The sequence below is a fragment of the Musca autumnalis genome, unplaced genomic scaffold, assembly GCF_047663935.1.
Source record: "Musca autumnalis isolate F117 unplaced genomic scaffold, ASM4766393v1 scaffold_2, whole genome shotgun sequence".
NCBI classification, from domain to species: domain Eukaryota; kingdom Metazoa; phylum Arthropoda; class Insecta; order Diptera; family Muscidae; genus Musca; species Musca autumnalis.
In genome coordinates, this window is record NW_027411755.1 from 1877746 (window position 1) to 1896437 (window position 18692).

Here is an 18692-nt window from a genome sequence, read left to right on the forward strand (position 1 = left end):
CAAAGTTCATATTTCCTCATAGAGGAACCGTCGCAACTAATCCTCGATAGTATAGTGGTTAGTATCCCCGCCTGTCACGCGGGAGACCGGGGTTCAATTCCCCGTCGGGGAGATCTGCTAGTTTTTACAAAACCATGAATATTAACAATTAATTAAAAATATATACCTATCTGTATGGTTGAAGGTCCAGCATTATATTAGGGCTATGCTATAGGGTGAAACGAAACAGTCAAATCTAGTATTGCGAGATAACTTGACATTTTTATTTTTACAACAATTTGTCGTCCTTTTAACACCTTTCATTCATTCTGTGAACTGTAATATTACCGATTTTTTTCGTAATAATCCGCGATAGTATATCAGTTGGTATGCGCGCCTGCTACGCGGGAGACCGGTGTTCACTGGTACCGTCCATTTGTTTTCACTATTTCGTGAAGAAATATAAGCATTATTAAAATGGAGTACATTAAAGCAAACTATTTCTTCTATTACATCTATAGCAAAAGGTTTATCTATTCCCAGTTTTTCTATTTGCATTTTTCATAACACGTGGTATATTGAGGTAAAAGTATTGCTTTACTGTCCTAATAACATCACCTCCAAATAAATTTTGGGAACGTGAACTTGAACGGTACCATTGAACACCAGTCTCCCGCTTGACAGGGAGGATATACTAACCAATATACTACAGAGGATATTTTATTCGGTAACATACTCAAAATAGGTGAGCTTTTTCCTTGTCCCTAACATCACTCCTATTATACATTTAATACATTCGCACTATAATTGTGAGAACTGTCCTGACTATGGTGACACTATAAACAAATAAAATCTCTGCTGACTACGCATTTACATAATTAATATCAGTAAAAAGGTCAAGAATTCCTTTTCCACAAAACATTCAGTCTAAACTCTCCATCAGATAACAGAGATACAGGCCAACAAATTTTCAATTTCACGTTGTCGAATGAATTACCATCCAAAAATATAGACTTCTTCCTACAGATATGTATGTTTAACATAAGTTCACTGGGTTATATGATCCTGTCAATTTGTTTGATCCTATTTTGATAGAATCCTTGTTGAATTAACAACGATAATACATATAACCACAAATGGTTTCAATATTTCCTTTTAATGTTAGATCTTTAGAACAACAACCAAAACAGGATGCGCGTCTCCTTTAGACCCTAGAACCTAAAGAAGCCTCAAACCAATCACTCCCCGACGGGGAATTGAACCCCGGTCTCCCGCGTGACAGGCGGGGATACTAACCACTATACTATCGAGGATCGCTGGAGATCTGGAATTTGTTTATCATCAAAATATTTCATTTTCTCATTTTTCTTGTGAATATCTAAAAATAGCCACCCATTCACACCCACTTACCAGATGTAGTGGCTGATATGGTTCACAGATTTTTAAATAGATTAATAGCGTAACCCACATCAAATGGAATCTCAGCAAATGACCGAGCGATCAAATGAGAGGGAGCAATTATGTGGGTGCTATTTAGCCTGCATTGGTGAGAAAATATCAGTTCATAAACACAAAAAGATGCTTTCGAAACAATCAGATTATTGTTGCTGCTCACATTGTTAATTGTTCGCATATCGTTTAGACACTTGGCTGGCTGGTGGTGGTGGCAATGATACGGAATTACAATGGGTTTCTTTTATTGTAAAAATAATAACTTTTCCTCCCCGACGGGGAATTGAACCCCGGTCTCCCGCGTGACAGGCGGGGATACTAACCACTATACTATCGAGGATACTTGCTGTGTCCTTGTTAAAATGCAATTTTATTTGAGGGGGGACGGTTATAGTTTAGGTATTTAAGGAATATCTTTAGGAAAATGAATTGAATGTAAACATAAGTAGTCATTTACGGATTATTTACCGTTAGTCCAATGGACTATTTTACCATTGGTACGAGAAAAACACTAGTCATTGTTGCCTATTCCTGCATTACCTTTCAATTATTTGAAATTTAACAATTTTTGTCTGAATAATAATCAGCACATTAAGGGCGAGATGTAGAAGCGAAAAAAACACCAACAACAATTTGCATAGGAGGATGATATACAATCATTTCTAAATACCACTGAAAATAATAAGAGCAGAAATAAGTCACATTCTTCTTTTCGCCGCGATTAAAAGGCATGGTTTGTGGTTTCTGACTCTATTTGTTTTCTTTACAATATGTTCGTAATCCATCTTCGCCATTAGATAAGTCCTTGTGATCTAATTTCCAAATTGTGCTCTTTATTTCATGTCTACAGACCAAAAGACAGACGAGCAAGATAATGGACGATAGCCCGTTAATATTACACTGAAAAATAAAAAGGAACGACGGGTAAAACAACAAAGTAAAAATCTAATTGAAACCCAAACGGAAAAAGTTTTTCAATTAAAATGCAAACACAAGTGTAAAAATGCCGCAATAGACCATAATTGAAAACTAAAAAAGCTACAGCAAAATCAAAGGACAAAAGGAAGGAGTTCATGCGAACTCCTTGTCGAAAGGGGAATATCATTGAAATCATCGTCATCAGTAGCCGTAGCAGCAGCAACACCAACAGCCCTCCGAACTAGTTTTTTTTGGGTGTGGAACACTAGGAAATCCCTTGATGAACATAGAAAGATGGTCGTTCAGACATTTCAACTTAACCTGTACCTTGTGTTTCACAAGAATAAAAAGTAACAGCAGGAATAGAAACATTGTTATAGGTCAGCTTTTCTGATCAAGTTATATGGAATGTTTAACCAACTTCCGGCTAGTGGCAAAAGAGAAAATAAATTGTTTTAGTCCAGGTGAAGACTTATTCAGCAAAGAGAAAATGTGAAATAATAACACTCACATACACAGAAACACATAGATAAGACACAGCAAAACATTAACTAATAGAATTGCTACTTCAACTGACACGATGTGAATGAAGCCACAGAATGATGGGAAAGGGCTTGTAACTACTTTAAATGTTCTGTATACAAAAGTGATTTTTATAATTAGAATGTTGGACTGGTAAAACTTTAAATGATTTGTAAATTATTTATTAATTATAGGCAACATTTGTTTTGGTTTTGTTCTTTAAGGCAAAAAAAAGGATTGTTGAAAAGGCTCCAATTGTTTGTGTAAACCTTTAGCTTCTAATCTACTTTCTATTACATCCGTTTCCGGTTTGTATCCAACACTGGCAAAAAGGGTAACTGAAACCCTGTAAACTTTAAGTGCAACATGAGTACTCCATAGAAGCAACCTACACTCTACTTAGCAAACTTACATAAGTACAACTACTTCAAGTATCACTAGGGTTAGCATAATATTAGGTTATTAAAATGGGCTATAACGTTTACGTAGCTGTGAGGTAGATCTACCTACACTTCTGAAAAGAGTTTTTCCCCATACCTCAAATCATGTTTAGTGAAATCTCCTCTCTTCTTTGGACGATATTCTCACGTAATCTAATCTATATGATTTTTACAAATGTTCTTTAATCTATGTTTACATGCAGAATCTTGTGCTCTCATAATGCCAAACAATTTTGTAACCCTTTCGTTTGCCTACGAGTTCATGTAAAGTTTTTAAACCAACTACCGCACATTTCATACTGACTGACTCGCATTTCACTTGGCTCTCTCTAAAATGATACGAATCTAAATTACTTTTGTTGTTAAACAATAATTTTATGTTGTAAGCAAAACAGTGGTCGTCCGTATTTCGTCTTAAAACATACAAACACACACACACAATGCACCAGTGATTGCTTTCTGCACAATGGGTATCACAGGCAAATGAGTTCCCGCGAAATAGTAAATTGCTTAACGCCCCTTATTGTTGCCGGGGTATAAGGACTGACTATCACAAATGTAGGCTAAAATTTATGTGTTGTAGGATTGGAACAACGATGAAATCGTTTACATTTTCAATTGTTTCCTTAGTGGAGTGTACAAGACGGGATAATCGGAGTCGTATACAAAAGCAAGAGTTAGAATTTGAATTTTGTTTAAATTGTTTATAAAAAACGAATCGGAATGACGAACTCATGTGAACGGTGGCTTTCTGATGGGCTGGCCGCCTTGGCTATTGTTTAATGGCCATTCTCCTCTGCCTTATATACGATTGCTGTATGCTGAATTAAGTTTGATATTGTTGTTTTTGCTTGTGGTTTCAATTTACTTTCAGACACAAGACTAGGTTTCACGCACAAGAAGGCTCCTCCATTCAACTGATGTTAAGATTTTAATTAATTTTCTTAATATTCCTCTTGTTCTTACACAGTTATTCTGATATGAAAAATAGAGCCTTTCGAAAGAGATTAAATTCAAGCAGAATTTACAAAACTGCGTTGTTTGAAAGCGCATCTTCTGAACAATACGAATATTGAGTTCAATAGAATAGACGAGGATTTGAAATAGTAGTCAAAGAGAGAGAAGATATAATTAAATATGCCGTGTAATTTGATTAGAAAAGTTCAGTGTATAATTGAACTTCATAACAAAGAATACAGGCAAGCAGACTCAAGGTCCGTTGTAGCTTAATAAGGGAATTTATGTACAATTTCATATTTGTGGACAAAATAAAACAATAAGACTATAAATGGAGTTCAATGAGAATTTACTCAAGGGATTTCAATTTTAATTAAGAAATTAAATCAATAACCTCGATTTCTAACTAGTATTCATTGGGCAAAAAATGTTCCTATATCCCTCTAGAATATTGAAGAGAAAGGAAAAACACAAAAATACTACATTATTACTAGACGAACTCTTAAGAGAATATGTCAATGGCACCAAATGTTTAAAATGATAAAAACTTAATAAAATAACCCAAATAATAATCTTCTTTCAGACTTCCGAAATTAGAGCGCACACAGGCCTACCCTGGCTTAAGTGTACAGTGGTGGTCAATACATTTGCAAAAAAATTGCACGTTTTAGAAAATTTAATTTAAAATATTTGTTTGAATGTAGAACAAAGTATTTTTTGCAATTTTTATACCATCCACCATAATATGGAGAGTATAATTAAATTTGTCATTCCGTTTGTAACACATCGAAATATTCATCGGAGACCCTATAAAGTATATATATTCTTGATCAGGGTAAAATTCTAAGTTGATGTAACCATGTCCGTCCGTCTGTTGAAATCAAGATACAGCTCGCAATTTTTAAGATAGAGCTTTGAAATTTGGTATAGAAGTTTGTATTACTCCTAGAATGTTTGGTATTGCAAATGGGCTTCATCGGTCCACGTTCTGATATAGCCCCCATAGAATGGTACCACCCTATTTTCGGTATTTTGAAGGTTTTAGCTTCATTATCACACCGAAATGGCTGAAATTTGGTATTAAGTGTTCGTTGGTGGTATAAAACTTTCCCCCAGAAATTTTTTGGTATTGGTGTCCATGCCTTCGCATAGCCCCCATAGAACAGTACCTCCCAATTTTGTGTATTTTGAAGGTTGTGGTCTCAATATTATTCCGAAATGGCTGAAATTTGTTATTTATTTTTCGTTGGGGGTACGAAACTTTCCCACAGAAATTTGTCGGTAAAGGTCCACGCCTTCATATAGCCCCCATAGAACGGTACCTCCCGATTTTCGGTATTTGGAAGGTTGTGACCTCAATATTCATCCAATGTGGCTGAAATTTGGTTTTAGTCTTCGTTCGGGTAATAAAACTTTCTCACAGAAATTTGTTGGTACAAGCCCACGCCTTAATGAAGGTTTTAGCTTCGTTATCACACCGAAATGGCTGAAAGTTTGGGAATATATAATTTTCCCCCAGAATTTTGTTGGTATGGGTCCACGCCTTCATATAGCCCCAAATGACGGTACCTCCCGATTTCCGGTACTTTGAAGGTTGTAGCCTCAATATTTCTTAATCAAAAATCTCATCTCAACCTTACAAAAAATGGCATTCTAATTTTTGTCAAAATCGTCAAAAAACAAAACGGTGTATAGCAGAATAATTAATTTCAAGTTTAACAAGTAAAAAGTCGTTAAGTTCGGCCGGGCCGAACTTTTTATACCCTCCACCATAAAATAGTCTTAATTAAAATGGAATAATTAGGGTCCTTTTACAATTTTAGGTGGAACAACTTTTCGACAATGGATATACTCCTACTGTCTCCCACTATTGCTTAAATTACACTGTGAACACAAATGTTGGGGCAGAGATAATTCCTTTTGGAGATGAAAGCCCTTGGTGTGTGTATATTAAAAACCCCCGAAGGACAGATGCGCCAGGAGTCGAACTTACGCGTTATGGCGTGATGAAGTTTTTGCAAGGGACCCTGTAAGCCATCATGAATTAGCATTATATCTTTGTTTGTTGTTTTGTAGAGCACTTAAGCAACAGTGAACATAGATATAAAGCTAATTCCTGATGGCCCTGGGTCTCTAACTGGGTCTAACCTGGGTCTCTTTCATCACGCCATACTGCGGAAGTTCGACTCGCGGCGGATCTGTCCTTCGGGGTTCATAATATACTCACCAAGGCCTTTCTTCCCCAAGAGGAATTTTCCGTGCCCCAGACTTTCACCTCCATTTTGTTGCACAGTGTTATCTAATCTAATCTAATCTAAAAAAATGTGTTCAGCTAGGTCAAAGGTACCACCTACGGGGCTATATCAAAGAGTCAACCTATCTTTACATTTTTTGGCGGAAAAGTTTTATATCTGCAGGTAACTTCAAGAGTCAAATTGAGGGTAGTTTCATCAAAACAATGTAGACTCTCAAAAATGGACCCATGTTGACGAATTTTAGTGAAGAAATTTCGTGACCACTGAAAATTCCCGAAAATCGGGAGGTACAGTTATATGGGTGGATATACCAAAACATGGGCATATGTATATTGACGATTATTTTTGAATAGACAAAATTGTAGCTAAAATTCTCAAAATACCGATCATGACAGCTAGTTCGGTTAAAAATTGCAGCTAAAATTCTCAAAATACCGATCATGACAGCTAGTTCGGTTAAAAATTGCAGCTAAAATTCTCAAAATACCGAAAATCGGGAGGTACCGTTATATGCGGGCTATACTAAAACATGGACCTATGTTGACGATGTTTCGTTGCAGATGTTTTATGACCACTGAGAACTTCAAATGTCAAATAACAGCTATTTCGGTTAAAAACTGTAGCTAAAATTCTCAAAATACCGAAAATCGGGAGGTACCGTTATATGGGGGCTATACCAAAACATGGACTTATGTTGACGATGTTTGGTGGGGATATTTCATGACCACTGAGAACCTTTAATGGCAAATTACAGCTAGTTCGGTTAAAAATTGTAACTAAAATTCTCAAAATACCGAAAATCGGGAGGTACAGTTATATTGTTTTTATATGACGATATTTGGTGGAGATGTTTCATGACCACTGAGAACCTCAAATGTCAAATTGCAGATAGTTCGGTTACAAATTGTGGCTAAAATTCTCAAAAAACCGAAAATCGGGAGGTACGGCTATATGGGGGGCTATACCAAAACATGGACCTATGTTGACGATGTTTGGTGGAGATGTTTCGTGACCACTGAGAACCTCAAATGTCAAATTGCAGATAGTTCGGTTAAAAATTGTGGCTAAAATTCTCAAAATACCGAAAATCGGGAGGTACCGTTATATGGGGACTATACCAAAACATGGACCTATGCCCATATCCTTTAGGATATAAGTTTGTTGATCACTGGGAACCCTAAGTGCCAAATTATAGCTAATTCGGTCTGCAAATGTGGCGAAGAACGTCAAAATACATCAAATCCGGAGGTACCGTTATATGGGGGCTATACCAAAGAGTGGACCGATATAGCCCATCTTCGAACTTGACCTGCCTATGGAAAAAAGACCCTCGCGTGCAAAATTTCAGCACTCTATCTTAATTATTGCGGACGCTAGAGTGATTACAACAGACGGACAGACAGACGGACATGGCTAGATCGTCTTAGAATTTTATCCTGATCAAGAATATATATACTTTATAGGGTCGCAAATGATTAGTTCGATGTGTTACAAACAGAATGACAAACTTAATATACCCTCCATACTATGGTGGAGGGTATAAAAATATATAAGTTATATTATTTAATCAATAAGAAATTTAGTCATCAGTGAGTATAACAATTGCCATCTTCATCACAATTTACGTAGTCATCGAAATTGATTGTCTCAGAAAATATTTGACGGTCAAATATCCGCATTGGGTACTTACAGAAAAGTAGTTATTCGGGTCAATTTGAACTGATTTATATGGAAAAGCTTTGGGGATTTAGATTGTGAGGCAATTAAACAGGAAATGCAGTTAAGCATAGTGGTAGATAACCGCGGTGCAGTGTATGTACATATATCGGTAATAGTTCATTCGATGAAAACATTCAATGCCTTTTATGGCATAGTTTTTGTAAATTTGTTTCTTTTAATTGTGTTTCGTTTTAATCCTACATCCTTTAAATCCATTTGTATTTGTTCTTACACCCTTCGTAGGTCCGACCCATGGGTTATCATAATAATATGTGTTGTAATGTAACACTGTCCAGGTTGAGTTTTTCTGTGTCTGGATGTGTATGCATATTTGTATACAAGTGTAGTTGTAGCTTAGGTGTCAAAACGATTTGCATAATAATAGAATGCCGAGTGAATGGTTTGATAATTTCCACCTGTTTTTTTGTGGGTTTAAGTGGTAGTTACTGCTGGATCTTTGGTTGTTTTGTGGGTGATGCCATACAACACTGTCATTAACTGTTGTTTTAACACCTTATTTTTCTATATCTGTGTCCATGAGGTGAAATGTGTTTAAACACAGATGTGGATTAAAATAGAAAAATGCAGTATTGGAAACATACACAATAGTTTTCAAAAAATAATCTGTAGTAAGTAACCATAGGGGAAATACAGAGCCTATCTCTCATTGTTTCTAATGTTGAAGTGAAATGAATGTGAAAAATCCAGCGAGACTAGCAGAGACAACCCTTTAATGTCTACTATGATTGACGCCTGTCCGTTTCCACATAATTTTGTAAATGAGCTTATGTAGGACTTGGCATTAGTCGTGTAAGGGTGAATCTCTGATTGAATATTTGATTGTTGTTCAAAGAGGTTACACGAGATCTGATTTAAGGTAAATATTTTGTGTGTACTGTTTCCATAGGAGAATTTTTGTTGCGTCAATTTATTTTTTATTTTTTACACTTTCGTTTAAGACAAATAATTTAGTTATCACAAAATTTTCTGCTTGTTTTGGACTCTTATCACCACATTCTCAAAGGGTTCAATGATTACCCACTAGTGCGAAGATCTAGTTCTAATTATGAGAGTTACTTACAATAATTACAATTGTAGCACGAATCTGTAACTACGTAACGAAAATCTATGTACTAATTATATATAATATATTTGATATATTCCCAGCAAAATAAATTGGAAGTAGTGCAATGTGGACTAGTTCTTTCACGGCATGTTTTGATGCAGTTCAAACGGAGTCGTGAAAAAGGCACTCCATTCCTCACATTTTAACTGCATTTGGATGCAATCCAAAGAATCACATCCACTTGTCACATGTTAACAATATCCGGATGCAGTTCAACGGAGTCGTGAAAAAAGCACTAAAATTCCTTACAATTTACTAGCATCCCGATGCAGTCCAAACGAGTCGTGAAAAAGGCACTCGGTTCGCTACATTTTATTAGCAGTTATTAGATTAGTTTTTACATCTCCACAGGCAGCGGCATACATTTTCCAAAAAAGATAGGCGTGTTAACATTTCCAAAAATTTGTTAATATAAAATAAAAAATATTTAATTTGCGAACATTTTTTCGGTAAGAAAATTTCCCAATGGAGTGCTGTTGGAGTACATGTCGAAATCTTAACTGGTGATGGGAAGACAGTATCAAACTCATTTAGCAGATGAAGCAAGAACAGTTCAGCTTGGTTTAAATGGAGAGCGGAGGAAGCACTCATGGTTGCTATTGAATTCAATGGAGAATTTTCATAATTTGTGTTAATGTAATAAAGTTCTTAATATTTTTGTTTTACACAAATAATGCATTTTATTTTTTCTGGGATATTTTGTAATGGCTTCCACACATTTCGAAGAATGTGTCAAAACACGTGCTTTGGACTGCATCCTATTCTACCCCCAAAGGGTTAGTTAAAATGCAATGTCAAAGGGTCAGTTAAAATGCAGTGCCAGAGGGTCAGTTAAAATGCAGTGCAATGGAGTGCCTCTTTCCGTAGTCACGCTCTTGTAAAAATCATGAGTGAAAATGCATAATTTGATGCACTTCCAGATCACTTGTACATATCACTTAACTGCCTCTTTGGAGGCAAACTTTTTGCTGGGTTATAATTGATCATTAACAGCCAAACAGATAGAAGGTCGATAGTGTGAATATACGAATCAGAGAAGAATGTTTAGAAATACGAAACATCCAATATATCCTTGATAATAATATATTGTATGGAAAATTAAATATATTGCTTTAAACCTACTATACAAAATTGTTTCTTTTTTATGAAATTAATGGAGATGATCGATTTCGAGCTTTTTATTAACAAAAAAATAGTTTAACAATTTTTAGTATGTATCGCTAAAAGAGTGGCATAACTAAAAATGCGTTTTCTGAGTTAGCATTTTCTATATTTTTTTACGACTTCTACTTTATCTTGTGTCAAATTTGTATATTGATATCTCCAAAACTCAACGAGTTACAGCTCATTTGCTAGGAGTTTGGTATAAAGCCACAAACAAGTTTTTTGAGTTTATGAATTGTGTTTCTTAAACTCAAAAAACTTGTTTGATGAAATCACTATAAATCATGATTGATTTTGCACAGAAATTTAGCACTGATATCTGGCTAGCTCTTTACAGAGAAGCTCTTTAAAGCAAAAATTGTGACCGGCAAATTTACACGCATTTTTTTTCGAAAATACATGCTTTTGCGAGATTTCAAGCTTCTACGTTAAAAAATAACGATCCAATTCAAGAAAAGGCATTTCGGATATATTTACAGGAGAAGAACCGTTCCTAGAATCCTTTTATCTTCTAGGTAGTTGTTTATTGAAATCTTAGGTACATTTTTTTAGTTGACTGTATCCTTAATTTTTGAGCGGTTCGGTATCTGCGGCCAAGAATCGGAGAAAAACGTATAAAAATCGAGCATTTTCAAACGTTTTTGGCTATTTTCACATTTAAGAACCGGGCATTGACATTTCGTATGTTCCAGAAAGTTCTTTGCTGATATCTTTGCTACATTATTGTGGTCAATGGTTTTCTTGAATTTCGAACGGTTTAGTATCTATGGAGCAGGAACCGAGAAAAGAAAATAAAAATCGCATTTGATTTGCTATTTTTATACCCTCCACCATAGGATGGGGGTATATTAAGTTTGTCACTACGTTTGTAACTACTCGAAATAATCATTGTATACTCTACAAAGTATATATATTCTTGATCAGCGTGCAATTCTACATCGATATAGCCATGTCCGTCCGTCTGTCCGTCTGTCCGTCTGTGGAAATCACTCTAGCGTCCGAACGGATTGACGTAGGTTGATGAAATTTTGGGAAAATATGTTATTTTTACGTAGGACTTTTGGTATTGAAAGCGGGCTATGTAGGTCCACGCTTTCGTATAGCCCCCATACAAAATGACGCGTGACGCGTCGTCGTTTTAAGGAATTTTTAAGATATTTGGCCCATTTTACCACCGAATTGGTTGTAATTTGGTACTTTGTGTCTCCAGAGGCCAAAAAATATTCCTACCAAAGTTGGGTTATATAGGTCCACGTTTTGGTATAGTCCCCATATAAGGCCCCTTATAAAGTACGCGTCATTTGAATATATTTTGAATGTATTAGACCCATTTGACCGAAGAATCGGTTGTAACTTTGTATTTTGTGTTTCCAGAGGCTAAGAAACATTTCTACCATAAAATGTTTATATAGGTCCACGTGTTGATATAGCCCCCCATAATACAATATCTCCCGATTTTCGATATTTTGAACGTTTTAGCCTCATTATCACACCGAGATGGCTGAAATTTGATATTTAGTCTTCTTTAGGCGTATAAAACTTTCCCCCAGAAATTTTTAGGTATAGGTCCACGCCATCATATAGCCCCCATAGAACGGTACCTTCCGCATTTCGGTATTTTGAAGGTTGTGGCCACATTAATCCACTGAAAAGGCTGAAATTTGTGGTGGAGGGTATAAAAAGTTCGGCACGACCGAACTTAACGCTTTTCTTACTTGTTACCATTAAGAACCTTTTCTACAAAGTTCGTATCTTCTAGATCTTAGGTAAATTTTTCTAGTTGGTTGTTTGCTTCAATTTTGATCGGTTTGTTATCTGTAGACTAAAATCCGAGAAAAAATTAAAAGGGAATTTTGACCTTGAAGGTGAGGTTGAATGGATTTTATGAGTTTACAATAATTATTCTTTAAGGCGAGAGCTACAACTTTTCTTCTACGAGTAAACACAAATTCTTAGCGGTTTAGAAGAGATGTGCCTGACAAAATGATCCCGTTTGACATCAAGACCTAAGGCTTTTGGGGGCCCATAACCGCGAAAGTTGAAGTTATAGGGAAAAACGCCGGGACACGTGTCTTCTTATTTTTGGTCTTCTATCCCGCTGCGGTGTCAGAATATGGTTAATAAACCACGACTCAAAAAATTACACACAGTGTAATCAAATTATTAACCATAATTACATTTAGAACACTAATCTAGTAACATGGTGTCAGTAGTCACTTTATTAAGTATTTCTGTTGGCAGAATAAAAAAAACAACGTGTCTTTATCGTTTTTAATAAAATTTTCAAAATCATTCCTTTTGGGTTATCAGTTGCCAGGGTTCATTTAGTTATCGTTATTATTAAAATTTTCAAAATCATACCTTTTCATTTAGTTATAGGGAGAGATCATTTTAAGCTGATTATGTCAACAAATTAGAAGGTATATTAAGTTATTTTTTGGTGGTGGTTTTATTAAAGAACCCAAGAAGTAGAACCAAATTTAATATGTGGAGTAAATTCAATGCCATACACTTTATACTTAAGAGTGAAAAAAATCACTGCCCCGAGTGAGGCTCGAACTCACGACCTTAAGATTATGAGACTTACGCGCTGCCTACTGCGCCATCGAGGCTGTATGGTAAGCTCATAACTAATAGATTTCAGTTTATTTTTTTTTTTTTTTTGATAATATATAAAGAGGCTTCAAATCAGTAAACCGAATGTGCTATTAATGTCTTCGTGCTAGAGACGTCCCTTACATAGAATTTTGAAGGTATGAAGATTTACCTACAATTTAAAGTTCAATAACCAATTCCAAACTGCTAGGCAAATGCCATTGAAACGAGAAAAATCTTACTAACGTACATGTGTGTATTGAAATAAATGTCCACATTCGGGCCCGGATCCAATTATGTCAATATAAAGTGAAAAAATCAAAAAGTGAGAGTGTTTATGCTCAATGAGCTGCTTAGCCAACAGTGGAATGTCGTAGCATATTGATAGGATAGGTGTATATTTTCGTAATATTTCGTTCAAGGTGTCTCAATAAAAACTTTATAGGTCATATGTTCAACTCGTAAGAGAGTAAACAGAAACAATTTTATATGTACCTACATATATACATTTTATTATAATTATTTTATATTGTAAAATCTATCCTGCCCCGCCTGCTATCATCAGTGTTTTTATTCAATTGTCGATTTATTATACAATTTTCGAATTGTTTTATTATTTCGAAAATTCTGATTGTTCGTTATTGTTGTCGATATAAGAGCAAAATTACTTACAATAACTCTGTAATTTATAAAAGTAACTTGAATCCGGAACTATGTTCTTATGTATTTTGTAATCCAATCCCAACCAATGACACTATTAAGGTAAAAGTATGATATTCAATTGAAAAAATATTTGTAACTTTGTAACTACATATGTTTCAATGCATTCTCACCTGTGATGGTTCTTTCACCCACAAAACCTACACACACACACACATCTCATCATTTCACATCTTCGTCATGTTGTATGTACTCGTATGTGTTTAAAACAGTGTTCACCAGCAACAACAAATTCAACCGCTGCGTTTGTGTTGGGCACACACACGAGATTATCTATCCCTCTCTAGATAAACATCGTGTGCGTTAATTCATTGCTAAAACAAAGAAGATGATCTGTGGTGAGAGCAACGTTCAAACTCACCACAATTGAGATTGTGTGTGTTCACACAGACACGGCTCGCGAGCCCAGTGGTGGTTAACACTGGTTTAAAACATACACAGATTGAATTTTAATTGAACTTTCCGGATGATCTCAGCTCATCCTTGATATACAGAGAATGTCTTTCATGTCGGTGGGTCTTATGTATGCTGTGTACGTTGTGGCTCGCCAGCAAGACCAGCAATGTGAACTGTATAACTCATACACGCTACAACTTTCTTAAGTAAAAATTACTATTCATCGTTAATGACAAAGTCATCGTTAATTCGTAGGGGTAAGTTTAAAATCCCTGTTCCTTAGGTAGCCAGAAACGTCACTGACCAATAAAATCTGGACCTTAGCCAGCCAGAAACGTTACCTGACCTATAAAATCTGGACCTTAAATGACATAAAGAATTGCACATAATTATGAACCATGCGGGATGGGTGTAACAATTCTCTAGAACAATATTATGAGGTCAAATTTGATTCAAATTACATATTTATACTAATCAAGGGGCAGGAATACCATCTATAGAACGAGTCAAGAGTAACGTAGGCAACAAACAATTGTGGTATTAATTCTTGCTGTTTGCCATTTTCCATGATGAGCTATAATGTTGTTATTGACTGTTCTAAGGTTGCGCTCAGACGCAATGATTGTTGATCATCGTTGTCCGTCAGTGTTTAATCATTGACTTCTGTGTGTTCATTTTGCGGTAAGAATGCCAAGTAACCAGTTCAAGTCGAGTGATTTTATATACAGATTATAGCAAGTGGATACTCGTAAAGTATAGTAAGTGAAAATATTGTACATGTGAATGTGTATTTAAATGGGGGTTCGTGAATGAGTATGAATGTGTTTAACAGTTTCCAAAACGTTTAAAAAGTTGGCCACAAGTAACTCTCAGGCATATGGCAAGACACACACATATCCTCTCTATGTGTTTTTATCCTCTTAGTGGATTTTATACTGTTTTCTCCCGCAGTGTATGAAGGTATGTGTGAGGGATTGTGCAGTTGTTGTTGTCTTTCGTTCTCCTCTCTTCTCAGACATACAAATACATATACATTTATTTATTTTTTATTGGATTTAATTTTATTTTTTGCTACTGCTGTCGATGCTACTGTCCGATGATTGTATGCTGCTGCAGTAACTGTCGGATTTACTTTTTAAAATGTAATTTGCATATGTCGCCCGTATGTATGGTGTATGTGTGTGAGGGTATAAAAATTAAGCTGCCAACGTTGGTCATGCACAAACATAAACTTTTTCTTGTTGCCAGCTATTCACCCGCCCCTACACATCATCCTTCCGATTTGCTGCAGCAATTGCAGCTGCTATCGTTATCGACATTGTTGGACATGTACCACCGGAAGCGGATACGAAAAACAGCTTGTTAGAGACAAATGTTACTCATGTCGTTGTGTGTGTATAAGCTATATAGTTGTATTTGAACACACACAAATACATGCATACCAACACATGTTTTATATTCAATAAAGTTGTCACTGGACAGGTGTTTATTGAGTATATTTGTATGTCCAGACATGCCTTCTAATCGAAAATAGAAAATAATAGTGATTTGAAAAATCACTCACGTCTTCATTCTATTTTATTGCTGTCAAAGCAATGCAAAAATAGTTGAAATCAGAATGCAAAAATCTAGGTGTGATTTTCTATCTCTTGGCATTTTAATTAATTGAAGTATTATTGATTCAAAGAGTACATACAGCAGCACGAATAATAACACCAAGGAAGAATCAATAATGAAAAAGGGCTGTTGAAAGGGTGAAATAAGTTTCTATATATTATTATAATATTATCGAAACAGAAAATAATAAACCATAACACTAACATTGGGTTCTGAAATATGTATAACGTGTCCTTAGAAGTTTTGATTCTATAAGGACCAGGATAAAATTTTGAGGATTCTGGATTTTATGCTTAAATGTTAGAAACAAAAGAGGAATGCCTGTTTGGAAATCCAATTCAAAACAAAATGCTCGGAATTATTTGGACTATTTTCTAATACATAATACACGGTGCGCCTTAACTAATTTTAAATGGAAGGCGCTTACACTTGGGAAGTTTTTGCAGATTCTGAAACTACAATGCTCATAGATGAGAAATATCAAGAAAAAATTCCCAAATTAAACTTATATATCTTGAAAATGGTACAACCTAGCAAAAAATAAATCATCCAATCTTCTAGAGAAGTTTCGCAGCTTCAGCAGTTTCTTTAGTCTCATTTTGATATGACTTGCGGTTTCCAAGCAAAATCTTGAAGACTTAAGATAAAAACCTAAAAATTTGAACTGAACCTCTATATCTCAAAAATGGTAAAACCTACGAAAAAACCTAAAGGTGAGTCTTGTAGAGAATTTTCACAGCTACAACATTTTCTTCAGACTCATTTCGATATGACTTGCGGTTTCCAAGCAAAATCGTGAAAATCTAAAAATACTCTAAAATTGTGAATATTGATTGCGATTTATTTAAAAATCCCTCCGGCGATTTTTTCTGTTTTTTTTTTATTTTTCTTATCTATGAACATTGCTGTTTCAGAATCCCCGAAATCTTCCCATGTGTAAGCGGTTTTCATCAAAAGTTAGTTGAGGCGCACTGAGCATGATATTGTTTTATAAGGAGGCGATACAATCAGTGCATTGTCTCAATTTGAAATTCTATATCTCAAAAACGGTAAAACCCACTAAAATATCATAAAGGTCAGTCTTGTGGAGAATTTTCACAGCTACATCAGTTTCTTTAGGTTTCGTGAAAACCTAAAGAACCCCTAAAAATGTGAACTTAAATCGCGATTTATTTGAAAATCCCTCCGGTGATTTTTTTGTTTCTTGATATTTCTCATCTATGAGCGTTGTAGTTTCAGAATCTGCAAAAACTTTTTAGCTGTAAGCACCTTTCATCTAGATTTGGTTAAGGCACACCGTGAATATAATACATTTTAACCACTGAGGAATGACATTTGAAGATTATATTCTCAACTTTATTATCAGCGAAAAAAACGTGTAAAATTCGGCCGGGCCAACCTTTTTATACCCTCTACCATGAAATGTTATGAACTAAAATTAAATCAATAGGATATCTTCTGACAGCTGGGAATATCAAATTTGGGCCGAAAATGTGACGGTGTGGTTATATGTGGCTATATACTATGTCCACAATATTAGGTGGAGAAGTTTTTTGACCAGTGACCAAATACTTCGCAATACTTGAAATCGAGAGATACCGTTATAAGTGGGCTATTCCAAAATGTGGACCACAATTTCTTGTGGAGAAGTGTTTTGACTACTAAGAATCCTAAATGCCAAATTACAGTTAATTCGGTATGTAAATTTAGCTAAACATGGACCAATATTAAAAATTTTGGTAGAGAAGTGTTGTGACAACTCAGAACCTCAAATGTCAAATTCCAGGTAATTCGGATAAAAACTGCAGCTAAAATCCTCAAAATGCCGAAAATCGGAAGGTACCAAAACGTGGACCTATAACAAAAAATTTACCTATACTGACAAGTTTTGGTGGATAAGTGTTGTGACCACTAAGAACATTAAAGGTCAAATTGGTTCGGTTAAAAATTGTAGCTAAAATCCTCAAAAACACAAAAATCGGGAGGTACCGTTATATGGGGACTATGTCACGTGACTATTTACCGATATAGCCCATCTTCGAATTCGACCTGCCTATGGAAAAAAGGAACTCGGGTGCAGAAATACATGCGGACGCTGGAGTGATTACAAGAGACGGACAGGCAGACATGGCTTGATCGGCTCAGAATTTTATCCTGATCTACCATTTAACGAAAAAATACAGAAAAATCAAATTTAATGGGGAATGTTCATTATCATTTGAAAGAACATTCGATGACATTTATTTTTTGCAGATTATGTCTAACAAATATTGGCCGAGGCTACGTCTCAGACGGTCCATCCGTTGAATCCAATTTTCAATGACTCGTTCAAGCTTTTCGACTGGTAAATGGCACGTCTGATGTTTTCCCCCAAGACCGGAATCGAAGCGGTTTTATCCGCATATAATTTAGTCTTTACATATTCTCACATTAAAAAGCCTAACGGAGTGATATGAGACGATCGTGGTGGCCAATCGACTGGTCCAAAACGTGCTCCATTGATTGATGCGATGTTTGGTAAGTGGCGCAGTTTTGTTAAAACTAAATGTCGCCGAGATTACGATCTTCAATTTCTGACATCAAATAGTCGGTTATCACGGCGCAATAACGGTCGCCATTGATGATGAAGTCCTAACCGGCATCATTAGGAAGAAATAGGGTCCGACGATTTCACCGACCCACAAACCTTTATTTTTTCTGGTTGAAGTGGCAGCTCTTGAATCTCTTTAATTTGCTCTTCTTCCCAAATGTGGCAATTTTGCTTCTTTACATACCTATAAAGCCAGAAATGCGCCTCATCACTGAACAAAATTAGGCTCGAAACACACCCCC

At 35.6% G+C, this 18692-nt stretch overlaps 1 protein-coding gene and 4 non-coding genes across 5 annotated transcripts in view; 1 reads left to right on the top strand and 4 right to left on the bottom strand.

The window, feature by feature from the left end:
* The window catches only part of LOC141393508 (uncharacterized), a 91425-nt gene that overhangs the window by 13265 nt on the left and 59468 nt on the right, over window positions 1-18692 (bottom strand). The window lies entirely within an intron of this gene.
* TRNAD-GUC (transfer RNA aspartic acid (anticodon GUC)) lies at window positions 41-112 on the top strand. Its single transcript has one exon. It is a non-coding gene; the product is annotated as a tRNA-Asp (tRNA).
* Window positions 1221-1292, bottom strand: TRNAD-GUC (transfer RNA aspartic acid (anticodon GUC)). The gene has a single exon. It is a non-coding gene; the product is annotated as a tRNA-Asp (tRNA).
* Window positions 1700-1771, bottom strand: TRNAD-GUC (transfer RNA aspartic acid (anticodon GUC)). The gene has a single exon. It is a non-coding gene; the product is annotated as a tRNA-Asp (tRNA).
* Window positions 13072-13144, bottom strand: TRNAM-CAU (transfer RNA methionine (anticodon CAU)). The gene has a single exon. It is a non-coding gene; the product is annotated as a tRNA-Met (tRNA).